The following is a 21,905-nucleotide window of genomic DNA, read 5'->3' as shown; positions in this document are numbered from 1 at the left end:
ACTGTGAGGTACTACAACCCACAGACTAAAATGACTAAAGTGAAGAGACATTGCCAAAAATGAATAATAACATGGAGCAACTAGAACTCTCCTACATTGCTGATGGGAATATAAATTGATACGGCCACTCTGGAAAACTCTTTGTCAGTGTCCATGAATACTGACCTAGCAAGTATATCTCTAGATATTTATTCAACAGAAATGCATATATGTGTTTCCTAAAACATATCATAGTGGAAATACTTGTAATATCCAAAACATAGAAACAATCCAAATGTCCACTAAAATAGAATGGATAAACAAACTAATATTTTCACATGTGCTATTTCCGTTTTCTATTGCTACATAACAAACAACTAGATGGCTTAAAACCATAATTTATTATTTTTTGGAAAATGAGTAGGTTGGCTGAAGGGTTTCTGTTCTACCCGTGTGTTTGGATTCACTCATGTGGTCACAGTCATCTGATATTTCACCTAGATATGCAGGTGTAAGATGGTCTCTGGAACATTGTGCTGTCACTGAGATAACCTATTCTCATCCTGTAGAGGCTTTCATCTTCAGTAGGCTACTCTAGGCTTCTTCACAGTGTGATAACAAAAGGATCTAAGAAGGCAAGAGAGGAAGCTGCAAGCACTCTTAGGACTAAGCTTCTAGAATTTGCATAATATCATTTCTAACACAATCTATGTCAAAACATTCATAAAGCCAGCTGCGATTTCAGACAGTGAAAAAACAGTCTTCACCCTTTAATAGGAGAAGCAGCCAATAGCACATCGCAGAAGGGCATGTAAACAGAAAATCATGATTAACTGGGAGCTACCATTACAGGAATCTTCCACAATATGTAGCAATGACAATGAATGAATTACTGCTACAAGCACCAACAGGGATGAACTTCACAAACATAAGGTTGAGTAAAAGAATCAAGTCACAAAACTGCAAAAACAATATATGGTGTTAGAAGTCAAAAGAGAGTCCAAGGAGCATATGTGTGGTGCTACCACTGCACTCCTTGACCCAGGCAGTGGTTATATGAAAATTTCACTTCATGATAATTTACTGATTGTTTTGTTCTTTTGATAATTTTCTATGTTTGTTATATTTCAATAGAAATCTTTTTAATCAGAATAAAAACAAAGACAAAAGAACTAAAAAATAATTCTAGTGGATTTTCCTTAATTCATTTACCTGGGTGGTGTTTCATGCCTTTTCTGGAATAACTGCTGATGGATTACATATTCTTCTGCCTGCAGGAGTGAGAAAGATCACAAGGCTATGGGAGCCAGTGCTGGGGAACTCCATCTCTATTCTTTTTCTCTCTTATTTTGCTTAAATTTCTACATTAAGGATAAGTTCACTGATCACTTTTGTTTGACGTAGAATTATTTTTCTCTGCTCATATTCCTCTGTTTACTGCTGTCAATCCTAAACAGTTATTCCTAAATTATTGTGTCTTCCTGCTTTATCAACTGCAAGTTGGGGAGCATCCCAGTCCCAGTTCTCAGTCCTACTTATCTAAGGAAGTAAGGATCATTTTTCATGTCTTTCCTGGTAAAATAGGTCCCTTATGTTCTCTTAAGGGGGGAATATGAATGAGATACTTGATGTTCCACCACTTAACTTGCTGTTATACTGGACCAATCTTCTCAGAAATGCAAATTCTTCCATTTTTTCCCCAACTGGTTCAAATTATTTTGTATATAGGTTATACTGTGTAGGGATTAACAATGTAGACTCCAGAAACAAAATATCCAAGTTCATAGCCTGGCCTTGACCTTGGGCAGATTATCTCTCTCTCTATGCCTCAATCTCTACATTTGTTAAATGGGAGTAACAAGTCCTATAGAACATAGGGTTATAATGAGGTTTAAATAAAGTAATGCACATAAATTAAAAATGTGCTTAGCCCTTTAAGCTCAATAAATGTTCTCATTATTATTAAGCATAGTTATTAACATTTAGGGTTGCATATTTCCATAATTATTACACTGATGATTGTATAGTCTTTGATATGTTAATTATCTTTTAATCATTTCCATCAGTTTTGTAAACCTGGATTTTTTTTTTAAACCTGGATTTATACCATCATTTGAGGGAGGGTATCTGTTGCCCAATTTTCTTTCTTCTTTCTTTTCTTTTTTCTTTCTTTCTTTCTTTCTTTCTTTCTTTCTTTCTTTCTTTCTTTCTTTCTTTCAAATGATTGTAAGAGGAACAGAGAGAGATAAACAGACTGCCTGCTGAGCATAGAACCTGATGCTGGGCTTGATCTGATGATCCTGAAATCATGAGCTGAAATCGAGAGTTGGATGCTTAACCGAGTGAGCCATCCAGGTGCCCCTATTACCCAACATTCTTAAAATGAAATTCCAGGTTTTAAGAAAAAGATTTAATGGCTAAACTAGCATTATAGTTCTAAGGGGATATGACACAGCCATAAAAAAGGATGAGACTGTGCCATTTGCGACAACACGGACAGAACTAGAGAGTATTATGCTAAGTAAAATAAGGCAGACTGTGAAAACAAATACCATAAGATTCCATGCATAAATGGAATCTAAAAAAAACGAATAAACAAAGAAAAGAGCAAAATCAGATTTATAAATACAGAGAACAAAACTGATGGTTGCCAGAGAGCAAGGGGGCTTGAGCAAAATGGGTGAGGGCAATGGGAGACACAGGCCTCCAGGTATGGAATGGGTAAACCATGGACATAGAAAGCAGACAAAGAATACAACCAATGATACTGTAGTAGAGATATAATGGCACAGATGGCAGCCTACCTTGTGGTGAACATAGTATAATGCATAAACTTGTCAAATCACTAAGTTGTACACCTGAATCTAATGTAACATTGTGTGTTGCCTATAATCAAAAAAATAAACAAACAAACTAGCGTTACAGTGTAGTATAGGGACAGGAAGAAAAAAGAATTGGAGGCATATGTAAATGATAAAAATGTATTTGCATTTTATTCACTTTCACTCCATTTCTGATCTAATGATCTAGATTTAAAATTGAAAGCTTCTCCAGAGATAGCCCTTTGCTCCCAGTCCTTCCAGGTACAGTTCTGCTAGTTATTGCATAGGCTAACTGCAGGAGTGGAGAGAGGCACAACATCATTTAGCAGAAATCAGCCCCGAGATCATCCTTCTAAATCTACTCTTCTTACTCCTCAGGTAACTGCACATACCTTCATTGCTAATTTTATATTTCCTGAAATGGGGGTGCAGGAAGAAGAAATATCCAGGAGAGACATCATTATAAATATGAGTTAAGAAATTAAACTAGATCCATATTCCTTGGGCTCTCTAAAGCTCTTCCTCTTCCTCCCCTCCACTACTATTCCAGCTCCCTAAACCACTCCAGACATGGTTCAAAAAGCTGAAACTTACTCTGGTGAGGAATTAGGCCTTGAGGGTTTTTTTTAAAAAGACTTTTGATTGGGTTTATTAAACTATGATTCAAAAATGTAACCTCACATACAAGATATTTTGTGACATGTTAAGAATAAGGAGATGCATCAAAAGGCTCAGGTGAGACTTTCAGAAACTACATTCCATAATTCTGATTAAATATAATCATGGTTATAACTCATCAGGCAAGGCAGAAAGGTTAATTACATAGACTACATAATCAGCATATACTTGATGTTTATCAATTCAGATTTTATCTGTTGTATGTAATTTATAAGAAGGAAAAAAGATAGATTTATAAAAGAGTGGGCTGAATTTATTACTTTAGTCACCCATATTCTTGTTAAATACAGCTCCTCTCCTCAAAAATAATCTCAATTTGTCCTAGCTTGACAGATTATAAATAATATACTCTTTCTTGGGCTGTTTAAGAGTTCTCCCATTTAAGGGAAAACAAAGGCATTAGGGCAGTGATTGTAAACTAGAACCACTAGAGAAGCTTTTTAAAAATCCCATTGTTCAGGTCACACTTTACACAGTCAAGTCAAAATTCCTAAAATTGGAGTCCATCCTCAGGTGATTCAAAAGGGCAACCAAGGTTGAAAACCACAGAGGTTGAGCCTTTACCTCTACTACCATCCTTCGTAAGATTCACACAGGTTATTGAAATCAATCAGATATTGATCAATCATTCAATTGACTAGACAGGTCGTGCAGACATAAATCTTTTAGTTATTAAAAATACTTTGTTAAATGTCTGTGCAAGAAATGTTTGCTCAAATCTGCTCTAAGTAATCTGAAGAAGCAACTAAATACATGTTTGTATATATACATGTACATATATATAGATTATATATATAATTCAATTCAAATATACACATATTATTCAACAGTTCAATTCATTACTGTAAACATGATAAGAAACCATAACTTGTTAATACAACTTTCAAGAAAATAGAACTTTGGGTATTTCAATTAAATTTCTCCTTCACCATGTAGACTCACTTTTATGCATTTTTAATATTTTTTAATAAGGACATATGCCTTGGATAAACGATTTTGATATCAAAAGAAATATATACACTAGCACTGAAATACACACAGTAAAACCTCTTTGATAAAACCTGCCTTAGAGAACAGGATCAGTATGCAACATGCAGACATTCCTTTAAATATAGCTCTGTCCCATACATGGGTGGCTCAGTGGTTGAGCACCTGACTTTGGCTCAGGTCATGATCCTGGGGTCCTGGGATTGAGACCCACATCAGGCTCCCCATAGGGAACCTGCTTCTCCCTCTGCCTATGTCTCTGCCTCTCTCTCTCTCTCTCTCTCTCTCTCTCTCATGAGTAAATAAAATCTTTTAAAAAATAAAATAAATATAGCTCTGTGGTTAAGGACATCCCTAAAATCTTTGGATCTAGTTGCAAAAGAATGTGATGTGTATATTTGCACAGAGCTGCCCACTAATGTGCATTTTTGTTGGGAGAGGAATTGTGGTTTTGATAAGGTACCCCTGAGCAGTAAGGGGAATCTACTTTCAGCTAAGGATGTAATTTCATTCTGTGATTGCAGTTGTTACACATTAATGGATGGCATTTGACACACAGCATATCTTCATCACTTTGGAGACAGTTGAGAATCGTGGACCAGATCTAGACTCTGACAACTTGGATTTGAGTTTCAGCTCTGCAATTACTTGCTGAGTAAATACAGCTTTCCAAGTTTCAAGTTTCTGGTCTATTAAATGGTGATGATAATTATCTGCCCTACCTATCTAATAGGATTGTTAAAAAGTTTAATGTCAAACAATTACTTGTAAATTCTAAACTTTAATTCAAAGACAAGAAAAGATTTAGCATAAAAAGCAAGCCTTGTTTTAGGTAGAGTCCTAGCTTTCAGGCCAACCTTCCTGAACTCCTGTTTATGTACAAGGAAAAGATTTTCAAGCATCTTGATGCTGAAATAATTCTTCATGCATGATGTGAGTTTTAGAGAATAAAACTGATACATATTTGGGACCTCTGTGATAGGGTAAACACATGGGGGAATCTCTTTAAAAGAACAACTTCAAACCAGTGAGATCTTGGTACAGAAGTGTATTAACAAGGAGTAACAGGAAACAAATCAAGAAGCAGGAAGAGAGTCATACACCTTCATAAATCTTTGGTGACATCTCCAAAAGAGACATGGACCAAAAGAAAAAGAAACACATAGTAATTGAGAGCATCTATTCAAGAACATTCATTCTCTCTGGGGACTTGCAAAAATAGCTGAAGATATTTTAGTGTACATATAGAGTGGTGGTGAAGTTTATACTCCCTTACCAGAAATAGGGAGGGAGCAAGAAACCCTTGCTATATCTGATATTATTATTGAAGAAACAGCAATGTTATAATGCACTCTGCTCTATTTCTCTTCAACTTTCTATCATGGATGCTTACTTCTATAAAAAAAAAAAAACAACCTCTAAATAAATTCAATTGCTTATATACTTCTTCTATTTACAGTTTAACCAATTAAATACTGCATTTTCACATACAATGAAGCTCATCTCCCTGTGCAGATTATGCATGTTGTATCTGCCTGACATGTCCTTCTTAAAAGAATATGTCTAAAATCTCTCTCCCATTTCTCCTTCCTGTCTTTCCCTCCTCCACCACTTTCCACACACACACACTTGAATAAAGCATTTAAAGGCTTAAGATTGATTTTACATTTCCTGGATTAGAGCAGAATTTGTTGATTGCCATAGTTTAAACAGTATCTCTTTCTAACATTGCATAAAAGCCACAAGGTTTGCTTACCCCTTATATTTAAAATTGATTTGTGCTTTTTCTTTCAGTAAGAGATTTTATTTAACATGATTATTATCAGTGTTATAAGTATTTTCTTTCTTAATGTTTGATGACAAGAGATTTCCTGTTTGTAGATGCTTTTATAAGATTTTGATCAAAACACTGTAGTACACGTGTACAGCAATCAAAAATGTTGTTAAGGACAAATGAATGACTTGAAATCTTAGCATTATCTTTAATCCCATTTTCTCCTTCCTCCACTTCTAATTACTCATCAGTCATCTGGTTTCCTTCTTGATTTCTTCCCTGCCTCATTTCTGTGTGCACACAAACCACAGTGCTCCACACTTGTGTGCCTTGCACTTATACTGCATCCTCTGTGATGGACATCTCCCCTTTGCCCAGTGAACACTGTCACAATTCAAAGCAAGCTCAAGCATTATGTCTTTTATAAAGGTTTCCTAAATTACCATATTCACTATCAGCTAAAATTAATTGTTTCTTCATCTATGTTTCTTTGTAACTACCTGATCAGTCTTCTTCTCATGTATGGACAGAAACCACACAAATCTATAAAATGTCCTTGTAACCAGACTGCAACATGTTTACCATCAGCGCCAACAAATAATCTGATACTCCCTCAAACTCCTATTATTTAATATTTATTTTAAAGTAACAGGAAGAAAATAATTTTCCATTAATAAAAAATGGGTATGCCTTTCTGTTCAAAATAAAGATTTATGTCATATGCACCTATAATTTTAACTCATATGGAATGGGAATTTTTATTTAGCATTCTCATCACTTATAATTGAATGGAATTAGGCATCATGTTCACTAAAGATAGAGGTTACATATAGATACAATAAAAAGCCTTGTGTAAAATATCTTATTAAAGTTTTTGTTGTGACTTTCATTCTGTTTCATCAAAATACTCTCTAGTGAGTCTATGTTTTTAATAGTTGCATATCCAGATAATAACAGCAAAGAATGTAAATAATTTATTATTGATAGGATACACAGCCTTAATTTTAAATATGTAAAAAACTATATACATCATTATTTTCAAGATTCTTGATGGCCAAACATTTAGATATTCACAAAAAAAAAAAACACATTTCATCCTTTATAAATTGTTAAGAGTTTAGGTTTTTATTGAAGAAGTTTTCAGTATAAAATTCCAATGGCATAAAATTGGAAATGAAATTATTCTAAGATTGCTAGATCTTAACATTGTCTTTGAGAAATCAGAGTTTTTCTAATTGAATTTAATCTGAAGTGTTGATAATCAACCTTAATAAAAATCTAACTGTAATCAGAAAGCTCCATCTATTCTGATGTGTTTTTTACTTCACACTCCTTTGATGACCGTGGCCTGCTCCATGTCTACCATAAATCTTGCTCTTAAATAACTTCATGACAAGGTGATGAAGCTAACTGGCACCCTGGAACAGGGAAGGGAGAGGGATCAGCAAACTTCTGTATCTTCCTAGTTCTTGTCTCCTTTTGTTCAATCATTTAATCATCAGACGTTTAGCCAGGCAGCATATTTCTTAGTTTGGTATTTTCAAACTTGCTAACATTATTCTATTTTTTTCAATTTAAACAAAAACGAATGTAATGTTTATTAATGTTACATATTTAGTATCCACAGTTCTTCAAAATATAGACCTCTCTCTATATATGATAAGCTCATCATTTTGATAGTTAAGAGAAGTCCTTAGTGGCAGGCCAATCGCACTTTTGGCACAGATCTTGAAAATGCCAGAAGAACTGATGCAGTGGGAAACTACCTAAAGTTCAAAAGTACAAGTCATAGAATTCTCCAATATGCCTTAAAGTTTAATACAATTCTATAGGGTATTTTGAGGGCATGTGGTGGACAGTGTCTGTTATTAAACTTTGACAAGGAAAAGAAGGGAGTGGTTGGAACATACAGTTTTGGAAAAGTAGATTTTAAAACTACAAAGTACCTTATTTTTAGTCACATAACATTTTTTTAAATACCAAAAAAATACCAAAGTAAGGCATAAGATGTCTGTTTATTGACAGAGTTTTTTAAATTGATTTTAAAGTTCAGTTATTTCAGTCACCTGGTTTAGACTCAATAATTTTTATAGATGAAGAGACTGAGATTCGGCTAAGATCCTACCCCCTCCTAAGTGATATAAGAGCCATATACAGAACTAACAGCTGAGCATCTAGGCACCAAAAATTACTGAGAGATTTCTGAGGAATTAATATGCCTATTTACCTTTCAAAAATCCTGCTGAATACCTAAAACAGATATGATTTTTTTATTATTCACTGTGACTCCAGAGAACATAGACTATTGGTGTGTTGCAAAAACTGGAAGCAGAGCCAAACTTCAAATGCAGATTTCATAAACCTTTGACCAATACTTTGTGCTATAACATAATTTTCCAAAGTAAGAGTAAAAAGCATGCACTGCTTCAGCATTTATACTAAAAGATGATACTAATTCTTTGAGGTAGAAGGTGGGGCAAGATGGCAGAGGGGTAGGGGTCCTCACCTCACATGGTCCCACCAACTTACCCAGATAACTTTCAAACCATCCTGAACACCTACAAATCCAACTTGAGATTTGAAGAGAGAATAGCTGGAACACTACAGAGAGAAAGGCTTTTGCTTTTCACAAGGTACACACACCTGAGAATCAGCACAGTGGACCCTCCCCCAGAAGACCAGCTGGAAGAATAGGGGAAGAGCAAGTTCTTGACCCAATCAGCATTTGAAAGCTCCAGGGGGAAGTCAGAGGGATTTATAGTATATACAACTAGAGGCCACTCTGCACTAAGCAAAATGACTAGAAGGAAGAACTCACAAAAAAAGAAAGATTCAGAAACAGCACTCTCTGCCACAGAGTTACAGAGTTTGGATTATAATTTGATGTCAGAAAGCCAGTTCAGATGGTGGCTCTGGAAAAAAGCATAAAGGATTCAAGAGACTTCATGACTGCAGAATTTAGATCTAATCAGGCCAAAATTAAAAACCAATTAAATAAGATGCAATCCAAACTGGAGGTCCTAACGATGAACGTTAATGAGGTAGAAGAAAGAGTGACCAACACAGAAGACAAGATGATGGCAAGGAAGGAAGCTGAGGAAAAAAAGAGAAAAACATTAAAAAATCATGAGGAAAGGTTAAGAGAAATAAATGACAGCCTCAGAAGGAAAAATCTACATATAACTGGGGTTTCAGAGAGTGCCAAGAGGGCCAGAGAGCCAGAAAGAATATTTGAACAAATCATAGCTGACAACTTCCCTAACTTGGGGAGGGAAACAGGCATTCAGAGCCAGGAGATAGAGAGGTCTCCCCCCAAATCAATAAAAACCATTCAATACCTCAATATTTAATAGTAAAACTTGCAAATTCCAAAGATAAAGAGAAAATCCTTAAAACAAAGAGAGACAAGAGACCCCTAACTTATATAGAGAGAAATATTAGATTAACATCAAACCTTTTCACAGAGCCCTGGCAGGCCAGAAAGGGCTGGCAGGATATATTTATGGCACTAAATGAGAAGAACATGCAGCCAAGAATACTTTATCCAGCAACGCTGGATAAAGAATATGTGACCACCAAACCCGTTCTTCAAGAAATATTAAGGGGGACCCTGTAAAAGAAAGAGGAAGCCCAAAGAAATAATCCACAAAAACAGGAACTGAATAGGTATTATGATGACACTAAATTATATTTTTCAATAGTAACTCTGAACCTAAATGGGCTAAATTATCCCATCAAAATAGACAGGGTTTCAGACTGGATAAAAAAGCAAGACCCATATATTTGCTGTCTACCAGAGACTCATTTTAGACCTAAGGACAAGTCCAGCCTGAAAATGAAAGGTTGGAGAACCATTTACCATTCAAATGGTCCTTAAAATAAAGCTGGGGTAGCAATCCTCATATCATATAGACTAAAGTTTATCCCAAAGACTGTAGTAAGAGATGAAGAGGGACACTATATCATACTTAAAGGCTCTATTCAACAAGAAGACCTAACAATCATGAATATTTATGCCCCTAACGTGGGAGCTGCCAAGCATATCAATCAATTAATAACCAAAGTAAAGACATAGATAATACACTAATAGTAGGAGACTTAAACACGGCACTTTCTACAAATGACAGATTTTCTAAGCACAACATTGCAGAGAAACAAGAGCTTTAAATGATACACTAGACCAGATGGATTTCACAGAACTTTCCATCCAAACGCAACAGAATACATGTTCTTCTCAAGTGCACATGGAACTTTCTCTAAAATAGACCACATCCTGGGTCACAAATCAGGTCTGAACTGATACCAAAAGACTGGGATTGTCCCTTGCATATTTTCAGACCATAATGCTTTGAAACTAGAACTCAATCACAAGAAGAAATTTGGAAGAAACTCAAAGTTTAAAGGTTAAAGGTTAAAGAGCATCCTGCTAAAAGATGAAAGGGTCAACCAAGAAATTAGAGAAGAATTAAAAAGATTCATGGGGAGGAGGGGCAAGATGGCGGAAGAGTAGGGTCCCCAAATCACCTGTCCCCAACAAATTACCTAGATAACCTTCAAACCATCCTGAAAATCTACGAATTCGGCCTGAGATGTAAAGAGAGACCAGCTGGAATGCTACAGTGAGAGGAGTTCGCGCTTCTATCAAGGTAGGAAGACGGGGAAAAAAGAAATAAAGGAACAAAAGGCCTCCGAGGGGGAGGGGCCCCGGAGGAGCCGGGCTGAGGCCGGGGCGAGTGTCCCCAGGACAGGAAAGCCCCGTCCCGGAGGAGCAGGAGCTGCACCAACCTTCCCGGGCGGGCGGAAAGGGGCTCGCAGGGAGTTGGAGCAGGACCCAGGAGAGCGGGGATGCCCTCGGGCTCCCGGGGACACTAACAGACACCTGCGAGCGCAGGAGAGTGCGCCCAGCTCCCTAAGGGCTGCAGCACGCACTGGAGCAGCTCGGAGGGGCTCGGGAGCGGCTCCAGGGAGGGAGCTGCGGGGCGGGAGCGCAAATCCAACAGCGCAGGCCCCGGAGCACAGGGCGCCGGGACACAACCCAGGATCCGGCCTCCCCCCGGGACAGGCAGAGGCCGGGAGGGCCCAGGACAGCAAGGACGCTCCTGCCCCGAACTGAGCAGATCAGCGGCCCCGCCCGGGAGCCTCCAGGCCCTGCAGATGGAAAGCCGAGAGCCCCGAGCCCCGTAGTTCCTGCGGAGGCTGAATCCAGGCTTCCAGAGTTGCCATAGCAACTGCAACTGTTCCTCCTGAGACCTCACGGGGTAAACAACCCCCGCTGAGCCCTGCAGCAGGCAGGGGCAGAGCAGCTCCCCCAAGTGCTAACACCTGAAAATCAGCGCAACAGGCCCCTCCCCCAGAAGACCAGCTGGACCGACCAGTTCCAGGGGAAGTCAAGGGACTTAAAGTCTACAGAAATACTCCCCCGTGTTTTTTTTTCTTTTCTTTTTTCTTTTCTTTTTGATTTCTGATTGCTTCCCCCACCCCCTTTTTTTTTCACCTTTCTTTCTTTTTCTTTCCCTTTTTCTTCTCTTCTTTCCTTTTTCTTTTCTTTTTCTTTTTTCTTTTTCTCTTTTCTTTCCTTCTCTCTCTTTCTCTCCTTTTCCCAATACAACTGGTTTTTGGCCACTCCGCACTGAGCAAAATGACTAGAAGGAAAACCTCACCTCAAAAGAAAGAATCAGAAACAGCCCTCTCTCCCACAGAGCTACAAAATCTGGATTACAATTCAATGTCAGAAAGCCAATTCAGAAGCACTATTCTACAGCTACTGGTGGCTCTAGAAAAAATCATTAAGGACTCACGAGACTTCATGACTGCAGAATTTAGATCCAATCAGGCAGAAATTAAAAATCAACTGAATGAGATGCAATCCAAACTAGAAGTCCTAACGACGAGGGTTAACGAGGTGGAAGAACGAGTGAGTGACATAGAAGACAAGTTAATGGCAAAGAGGGAAACTGAGGAAAAAAGAGACAAACAATTAAAGGACCATGAAGACAGATTAAGGGAATTAAATGACACCCTAAGGAAGAAAAACCTACGTTTAATTGGGGTTCCCGAGGGCGCCGAAAGGGACAGAGGGCCAGAATATGTATTTGAACAAATCCTAGCTGAAAACTTTCCCAATCTGGGAAGGGAAACAGGCATTCAGATCCCGGAAATAGAGAGATCCCCCCCTAAAATCAATAAAAACCGTTCAACACCTCGACATCTAATAGTGAAGCTTGCAAATTCCAAAGATAAAGAGAAGATCCTTAAAGCAGCAAGAGACAAGAAGTCCCTGACTTTCATGGGGAGGAATATTAGGGTAACAGCAGACCTCTCCACAGAGACGTGGCAGGCCAGAAAGGGCTGGCAGGATATATTCAGGGTCCTAAATGAGAAGAACATGCAACCAAGAATACTTTATCCAGCAAGGCTCTCATTCAAAATGGAAGGAGAGATAAAGAGCTTCCAAGACAGGCAGGAACTGAAAGAATATGTGACCTCCAAACCAGCTCTGCAAGAAATTTTAAGGGGGACTCTTAAAATTCCCCTTTAAGAAGAAGTTCAGTGGAACAATCCACAAAAACAAGGACTAAATAGATATCATGATGACACTAAACTCATATCTGTCAATAGTAACTCTGAACGTGAACGGGCTTAATGACCCCATCAAGAGGCGCAGGGTTTCAGACTGGATAAAAAAGCAGGACCCATCTATTTGCTGTCTACAAGAGACTCATTTTAGACAGAAGGACACCTACAACCTGAAAATAAAAGGTTGGAGAACCATTTACCATTCAAATGGTTCTCAAAAGAAAGCAGGGGTAGCCATCCTTATATCAGATAAACTAAAATTCACTCCGAAGACAGTAGTGAGAGACGAAGAGGGACACTATATCATACTTAAAGGATCTATCCAACAAGAGGACTTAACAATCCTCAATATATATGCCCCGAATGTGGGAGCTGCCAAATACTTAAACGAATTATTAACCAAAGTAAAGAAATACTTAGATAATAATACACTTATACTTGGTGACTTCAATCTAGCTCTTTCTATACTCGATAGGTCTTCTAAGCACAACATCTCCAAAGAAACGAGAGCTTTAAATGATACACTGGACCAGATGGATTTCACAGATATCTACAGAACTTTACATCCAAACTCAACTGAATACACATTCTTCTCAAGTGCACATGGAACTTTTTCCAGAATAGACCACATACTGGGTCACAAATCGGGTCTGAACCGATACCAAAAGATTGGGATCGTCCCCTGGATATTCTCAAACCATAACGCCTTGAAATTAGAACTCAATCACAAGAAGAAGTTTGGAAGGACCTCAAACACGTGGAGGTTAAGGACCATCCTGCTAAAAGATAAAAGGGTCAACCAGGAAATTAAGGAAGAATTAAAAAGATTCATGGAAACTAATGAGAATGAAGATACAACTGTTCAAAATCTTTGGGATGCAGCAAAAGCAGTCCTGAGGGGGAAATACATCGCAATACAAGCATCCATTCAAAAACTGGAAAGAACTCAAATACAAAAGCTAACCTTACACATAAAGGAGCTAGAGAAGAAGCAGCAAATCGACTCGACGCCCAGCAGAAGAAGAGAGTTAATTAAAATTCGAGCAGAACTCAACGAAATTGAGACCAGAAGAACTGTGGAACAGATCAATAGAACCAGGAGTTGGTTCTTTGAAAGAATTAATAAGATAGATAAACCATTAGCCAACCTTATTAAAAAGAAGAGAGAGAAGACTCAAATTAATAAAATCATGAATGAGAAAGGAGAGATCACTACCAACACCAAGGAAATACAAACGATTTTAAAAACATATTATGAACAGCTCTACGCCAATAAATTAGGCAATCTAGAAGAAATGGACGCATTCCTGGAAAGCCACAAACTACCAAAACTGGAGCAGGAAGAAATAGAAAACCTGAACAGGCCAATAACCAGGGAGGAAATTGAAGCAGTCATCAAAAACCTCCCAAGACACAAGAGTCCAGGGCCAGATGGCTTCCCAGGGGAATTCTATCAAACGTTTAAAGAAGAAATCATACCTATTCTACTAAAGCTGTTTGGAAAGATAGAAAGAGATGGAGTACTTCCATACTCATTCTATGAGGCCAGCATCACCTTAATTCCAAAACCAGACAAAGATCCCACCAAAAAGGAGAATTACAGACCAATATCCCTGATGAACATGGATGCAAAAATTCTCAACAAGATACTAGCCAATAGGATCCAACAACACATTAAGAAAATTATTCACCATGACCAAGAAGGATTTATCCCCGGGATGCAAGGCTGGTTCAACACTCGTAAAACAATCAATATGATTCATCATATCAGCAAGAGAAAAACCAAGAACCATATGATCCTCTCATTAGATGCAGAGAAAGCATTTGACAAAATACAGCATCCATTCCTGATCAAAACTCTTCAGAGTGTAGGGATAGAGGGAACTTTCCTCGATATCTTAAAAGCCATCTATGAAAAGCCCACAGCAAATATCATTCTCAATGGGGAAGCACTGGGAGCCTTTCCCCTAAGATCAGGAACCAGACAGGGATGTCCACTCTCACCACTGCTATTCAACATAGTATTGGAAGTCCTAGCCTCAGCAATCAGACAACAAAAAGACATTAAAGGCATTCAAATTGGCAAAGAAGAAGTCAAACTCTCCCTCTTCGCCGATGACATGATACTCTACATAGAAAACCCAAAAGCCTCCACCCCAAGATTGCTAGAACTCATACAGCAATTTGGTAGCGTGGCAGGATACAAAATCAATGCCCAGAAATCAATGGCATTCCTATACACTAACAATGAGACTGAAGAAAGAGAAATTAAGGAGTCAATCCCATTTACAATTGCACCCAAAAGCATAAGATACCTAGGAATAAACCTAACCAAAGAGGTAAAGGATCTATACCCTAAAAACTATAGAACACTTCTGAAAGAAATTGAGGAAGACACAAAGAGATGGAAAAATATTCCATGCCCATGGATTGGCAGAATTAATATTGTGAAAATGTCAATGCTACCCAGGGCAATTTACACGTTCAATGCAATCCCTATCAAAATACCATGGACTTTTTTCAGAGACTTAGAACAAATTATTTTAAGATTTGTGTGGAATCAGAAAAGACCCCGAATAGCCAGGGGAATTTTAAAAAAGAAAACCATAGCTGGGGGCATCACAATGCCAGATTTCAGGTTGTACTACAAAGCTGTGGTCATCAAGACAGTGTGGTACTGGCACAAAAACAGACACATAGACCAATGGAACAGAATAGAGAATCCAGAAATGGACCCTGAACTTTATGGTCAACTAATATTCGACAAAGGAGGAAAGACGATCCACTGGAAGAAAGACAGTCTCTTCAATAAATGGTGCTGGGAAAATTGGTCATCCACATGCAGAAGAATGAAACCTGACCACTCTCTTGCACCATACACAAAGATAAACTCAAAATGGATGAAAGATTTAAATGTGAGACAAGACTCCATCAAAATCCTAGAGGAGAACACAGGCAACACCCTTTTTGAACTTGGCCACAGTAACTTCTTGCAAGATACATCCACGAAAACAAAAGAAACAAAAGCAAAAATGAACTATTGGGACTTCATCAAGATAAGAAGCTTTTGCACAGCAAAGGATACAGTCAACAAAACTCAAAGACAACCTACAGAATGGGAGAAGATATTTTGCAAATAACATATCAGATAAAGGGCTAGTTTCCAAAATCTATAAAGAACTTATTAAACTCAACACCAAAGAAAGAAACAATCCAATCATGAAATGGGCAAAAGACATGAAGAGAAATCTCACAGAGGAAGACATAGACATGGCCAACATGCACATGAGAAAATGCTCTGCATCACTTGCCATCAGGGAAATACAAATCAAAACCACAATGAGATACCACCTCACACCAGTGAGAATGGGGAAAATTAATAAGGCAGGAAACAACAAATGTTGGAGAGGATGTGGAGAAAAGGGAACCCTCTTACACTGTTGGTGGGAATGTGAACTGGTGCAGCCACTCTGGAAAACTGTGTGGAGGTTCCTCAAAGAATTAAAAATAGACCTGCCCTACAACCCAGCAATTGCACTGTTAGGGATTTACCCCAAAGATTCAGATGCAATGAAACGCCGGGACACCTGCACCCCGATGTTTCTAGCAGCCATGTCCACGATAGCCAAACTGTGGAAGGAGCCTCGGTGCCCATCGAAAGATGAATGGATAAAGAAGATGTGGTTTATGTATACAATGGAATATTACTCAGCCATTAGAAACGACAAATACCCACCATTTGCTTCGACGTGGATGGACCTGGAGGGTATGATGATGAGTGAAGTAAGTCAGTCGGAGAAGGACAAACAGTGTATGTTCTCATTCATTTGGGGAATATGAATAATAGTGAAGGGGAATATAAGGGAAGGGAGAAGAAATGTGTGGGAGATATCAGAAAGGGACACAGAACATAAAGACTTCTAACTCTGGGAAATGAACTAGGGGTGGTGGAAGGGGAGGAGGGCGGGGGGTGGGGGTGAATGGGTGACAGGCACGGAGGGGGACACTTGACGGGATGAGCACTGGGTGTTATTCTGTATGTTGGTAAATTGAACACCAATAAAAATTAATTTATAAAAAAAAAAAAAGATTCATGGAGGGGCGCCTGGTGGCTCAGTGGTTGAGTGTCTGCCTTTGGCTCAGGGCGTGATCCCAGGCTCCTGGGATCAAGTCTCACATCAGGCTTCCTGTGGGGAGCCTGCTTCTCCCTCTACCTGTGTCTCTGCCTCTCTGTGTCTCAAGAATAAATAAATACAATCTTTAGGGGAAAAATATTCATTGAAACTAATGAAAATGAAGATACAACAATTCAAAATCTTTGGGATACAGCAAAAACAGTCCTAAGAGGGAAATAAATAGCAATACAAGCATCCCTGAAAAAATTAGAAAAAACTCAAATACACAAGCTAACCTCACACCTAAAGGAACTGGAGAAAAAACAGCAAATAAAATCTACACCAAGCAGAAGAAGAGAGTTAATAAAGATTTGAGCAGAACTCAATGAAACAGAGACCAGAAGAACTGTGGAACAGATCAACAAAACCAGGAGTTGGTTCTTTGAAAGAATTAATAAGATGGATAAACCATTATCCAGCCTTATTAAAATGAAAAAAAATACTCAAATTAATAAAATCAGGAATGAAAAAGGAGACATCACAACCAATACCAAGGAAATACAAACGATTTTAAAAACATACTATGAGCAGCTATATGTCAATAAATTAGACAATCTAGAAGAAATGGATGCATTTCTGGAAAGCCACAAATAACCAGGGAGGAAATTGAAGCAGTCATCAAAAACCTCCCAAGACACAAAAGTCCAGGACCAGATGGCTTCCCAGGGGAATTCTATCACACGTTTAAAGAAGAAACAATACCTATTCTACTAAAGCTGTTCTGAAAGATAGAAAGGAATGGAATACTTCCAAAGTCATTTTATGAGGCCAGCATCACCTTTATTCCAAAACCAGACAAAGACCCCAACAGAAAAGAATTCTAGACCAATATCCCTGATGAACACAGATGCAAAAATTCTCAACAAGATACTAGCCAATAGGATCTAACAGTACATTACAAAGATTATTCACCATTACCAAGTGGGATTTATCCCCAGGATGCAAGGCTGGCTCAACACTCAGAAAGCAATCAACGTGATAGACAAGAGAAAAAACAAGAACCATATGATCCTCTCAACAGATGCAGATAAAGCATTTGATAAAATACAGCATCCATTCCTGATCAAAACTCTTCAGGGATCCCTGGGTGGCGCAGCGGTTTGGCGCCTGCCTTTGGCCCAGGGCGCGATCTTGGAGACCCGGGATCGAGTCCCACGTCGGGCTCCTGGTGCAGGGAGCCTGCTTCTCCCTCTGCCTGTGTCTCTGCCCCTCTCTCTCTCTCTGTGACTATCATAAATAAATAAATTAAAAAAAAAAAAAACCTCTTCAGAGTGTAGGGACAGAGGGAACATTCCTCAGCATCACAGCCCACAGCAAATATCATTCTCAATGGGGAAACACTGAAATCCTTTCCCTTAAGATCAGGAACACTATGGGGATGTCCACCCTCACCACTGCTATTGAACATAATACTAGAAGTCCAGCCTCAGCAATCAAACAAAAAGAAATAAAAGGCATTCAAATTGGCAAAGAAGAAATCAAACTCTCCCTCTTTGCAGATGACATAATACTGTACATAGAAAACCCAAAAGACTCCAACCCAAGACTGCTAGAACTCATACAGCAATTCGGCAGTGTGGCAGGATATAAAATCAATGCCCAAAAATCAGTGGCATTTCTATACACTGAGACTGAAGAAAGAGAAATTAATTGCACCCAAAAGCATAAGATACCTAGGAATAAACCTAACCAAAGAGGTAAAGGATCTATACCCTAAAAACAACAGAACACTTCTGAAAGAAATTGAGGAAGACACAAAGAGATGGAAAAATATTCCATGCTCATGGATTGGCAGAATTGATATTGTGAAAATGTCAGTGCTACCCAGGGCAATTTACACATTTAATGCAATCCCTATCAAAATACCATGGACTTTCTTCAGAGAGTTGGAACACATAATCTTAAGATTTGTGTGGAATCAGAAAAGACCCTGAATAGCCAGGGAAATATTGAAAAAGAAAACCATAGCTGGGGGTATCACAATGCCAGATTTCAAGTTGTACTACAAAGCTGTGATCATCAAGACCGTGTGGTACTGGCACAAAAACAGACACATAGATCAATGGAACAGAATAGAGAACCCAGAAATGGACCCTCAACTCTATGATCAACTAATATTCGACAAAGCAGGAAAGACTATCCAATGGAAAAAGGACAGTCTCTTCAATAAATGGTGCTGGGAAAACTGGACAGCCACGTGCAGAAGAATGAAACTAGACCATTCTCTTACACCAACACAAAGATAAACTCAAAATGGATGAAAGATCTAAATGTGAGACAAGAATCCACCAAAATCCTATAGGAGAGTACAGGCAACACCCTTTTTTGAACTTGGCCACAGCAACTTCTTGCAAGATACATCTATGACAGCAAGGGAAACAAAAGCAAAAATGAATTATTGGGACTTAAGATAAAAAGCTTCTGCACAGCAAAAGAAACAGTCAACAAAACTAAAAGACAATCTACAGAATGGGAGAAGATATTTGCAAATGGTATATCAGATAAAGGGTAGTATCCAAGATCCATAAAGAACTTATTAAACTCAACAGCAAAGAAGCAAACAATCCAATCATGAAATGGGCAAAACACATGAACAGAAATTTCACCAAAGAAGACCTAGACATGCCAACAAGCACATGAGAAAATGCTCTGCATCACTTGCCATCAGGGAAATACAAATCAAAACCACAATGAGATACCACCTCACACCAGTGAGAATGGGGAAAATTAACAAGACAGGAAAAAACAAATGTTGGAGAGGATGTGGAGAAAGGGGAACCCTCTTGCACTGTTGGTGGGAATATGAACTGGTGCAGCCCCTCTGGAAAACTGTGTGGAGGTTCCTCAAAGAGTTAAAAATAGACCTGCCCTATGACCCAGCAATTGCACTGTTAGGGATTTACCCCAGAGATACAGATGCAATGAAACGCCGGGACACCTGCACCCCGATGTTTCTAGCAGCCATGTCCACAATAGCCAAACTGTGGAAGGAGCCTCGGTGTCCATCGAAAGATGAATGGATAAAGAAGATGTGGTTTATGTATACAATGGAATATTACTCAGCCATTAGAAACGACAAATACCCACCATTTGCTTCGACGTGGATGGAACTGGAGGGTATTATGCTGAGTGAAGTAAGTCAATCGGAGAAAGACAAACAGTGTATGTTCTCAACCATTTGGGGAATATAAAAAGTAGTGAAAGGGAATAAAGGGGAAAGGAGAGAAATGAGTGGGAAATATCAGAGAGGGTGACAGGACAGGAGAGACTCCTAACTCTGGGAAACGAACAAGGGTTAGTGGAAGGGGAGGTGGGGGAGGGGGTTGGGGTGACTGGGTGACAGGCACTGAGGGGGGCACTTGATGGGATGAGCACTGGATGTTATGCTATATGTTGGCAAATCGAACTCCAATAAAAAATATACAAAAAATATAATAAAAAAATAATTCTGAGGTAAAAATAATTGATTGTTTCCCATTTTACAGATAACAAAATGAATGGATAAATAAAATGTGGTATATACATACACTGGAACATTGTTCATCATGTAGCCTTAAAAAGGAAAGAATCTTGCCACATACTACAACATGGTGAATCTTTAAGACATCACGTTAATAAGCCAATCAAAAAAAGCCAAATACTGGATGATTCCACTTAAATGACGTATCAAAAATAGTCAAATTTATACAAACAAGAAGTAGAATGGTGATTAGTGGGTTGAAGAGATGGAGAAATGAGGAGCTATTGTATAACTGGTATAGAGTTTCAGATTTGCAAGATGAAAAAGTTCTGGATATTTGCCCCAAAACAACATGAATCTAGGTAACAGCAATAACTGTTGTCATTTTAAAAATGGTCAAGGTGGTAAATTTTATGTGTTTTTTATCACAATACAAATAAATGCAATCTTGAAGATACATAAAACTAGTTAGTAACTGGCAGTCAAGACTTAGGATTGTGATTCAAAATTTTCTAAATCTATTCTAAAGAATACCCTTGGATTCCCGTGTGCCAACCTATTTCCCCAATATCTCTGTATGGCTGATTACATAACCTATATGGCTGCAAACCTGTGGCAACCATGCATCAGCATGCCTGTGTAGGACAATCAGTAATGAGCACAGGCCCTTGTATACAAAACCTGAGAAAGCAAAAGCCCTATCTTCCCATGCTTGGAACCCAATGTTCCAAGGAAAAACATTAAAATTATCTTTCGAGTGATCAGTATGGTGTGATCACAAAAATAGGCTAGTGGTCCAGACTTGACATGTTATTCCCTTTTATAATGGCTACTTGCTGTCATGGAGAAGTAGGCATTGAAAGACATTGCTTGGTAGGCCCATAGCCATCTCCAGGAAATGAGGCCTAAGGACACATGCTTTACTTATGTGGTGAGAAAACGTTAATTCTAACAGCCCTACTCTCAAACCAACATTTTATCTGTTGGCATGTTTACAAGGAAAGTTGGAAATCGAATAAAGGATAATTGCCCATTCTCAACAGGATGTGGCAACTTTCAACTACGATCCTTTATTTTCAAGCTTTGGCGAGGCTTCCCAAATGAGCTAAATGAGGAATGATTCTGATGGAGGAATGATGTTAAGGCCTTAGTCTGTGTTCCTCCCAGATGCTAGATTAATTGCTGTAATATAAACCCGCAGCACAATGTGTTCTCCACTGATTTCATCCACTTATCTATGGGTCTGTCTGTGATGATTTCTACTAATAGCCAAACAGTGCTCTGAATAACTCACTGAGTTGTACAAGATTGGCCCAAATTTGAATAAAGTTTGAATCTGGTAAAGTTAAAACTTAAAACTATTAGAATCATTACAGTAACTGCTTATGATTTTCTCCATTAGACAGTCAGAAGATGCCACTGCTTAATCTTTCTTGAGCACTTTGTAACCTCAC

This window comes from Nyctereutes procyonoides, unplaced genomic scaffold (assembly GCF_905146905.1).
Source record: "Nyctereutes procyonoides isolate TBG_1078 unplaced genomic scaffold, NYPRO_anot_genome, whole genome shotgun sequence".
In the NCBI taxonomy this organism is placed as follows: Eukaryota; Metazoa; Chordata; class Mammalia; order Carnivora; family Canidae; genus Nyctereutes; species Nyctereutes procyonoides.
The sequence above is the reverse complement of the archived record's forward strand: the minus strand, read 5'-3'. Positions refer to the sequence as shown.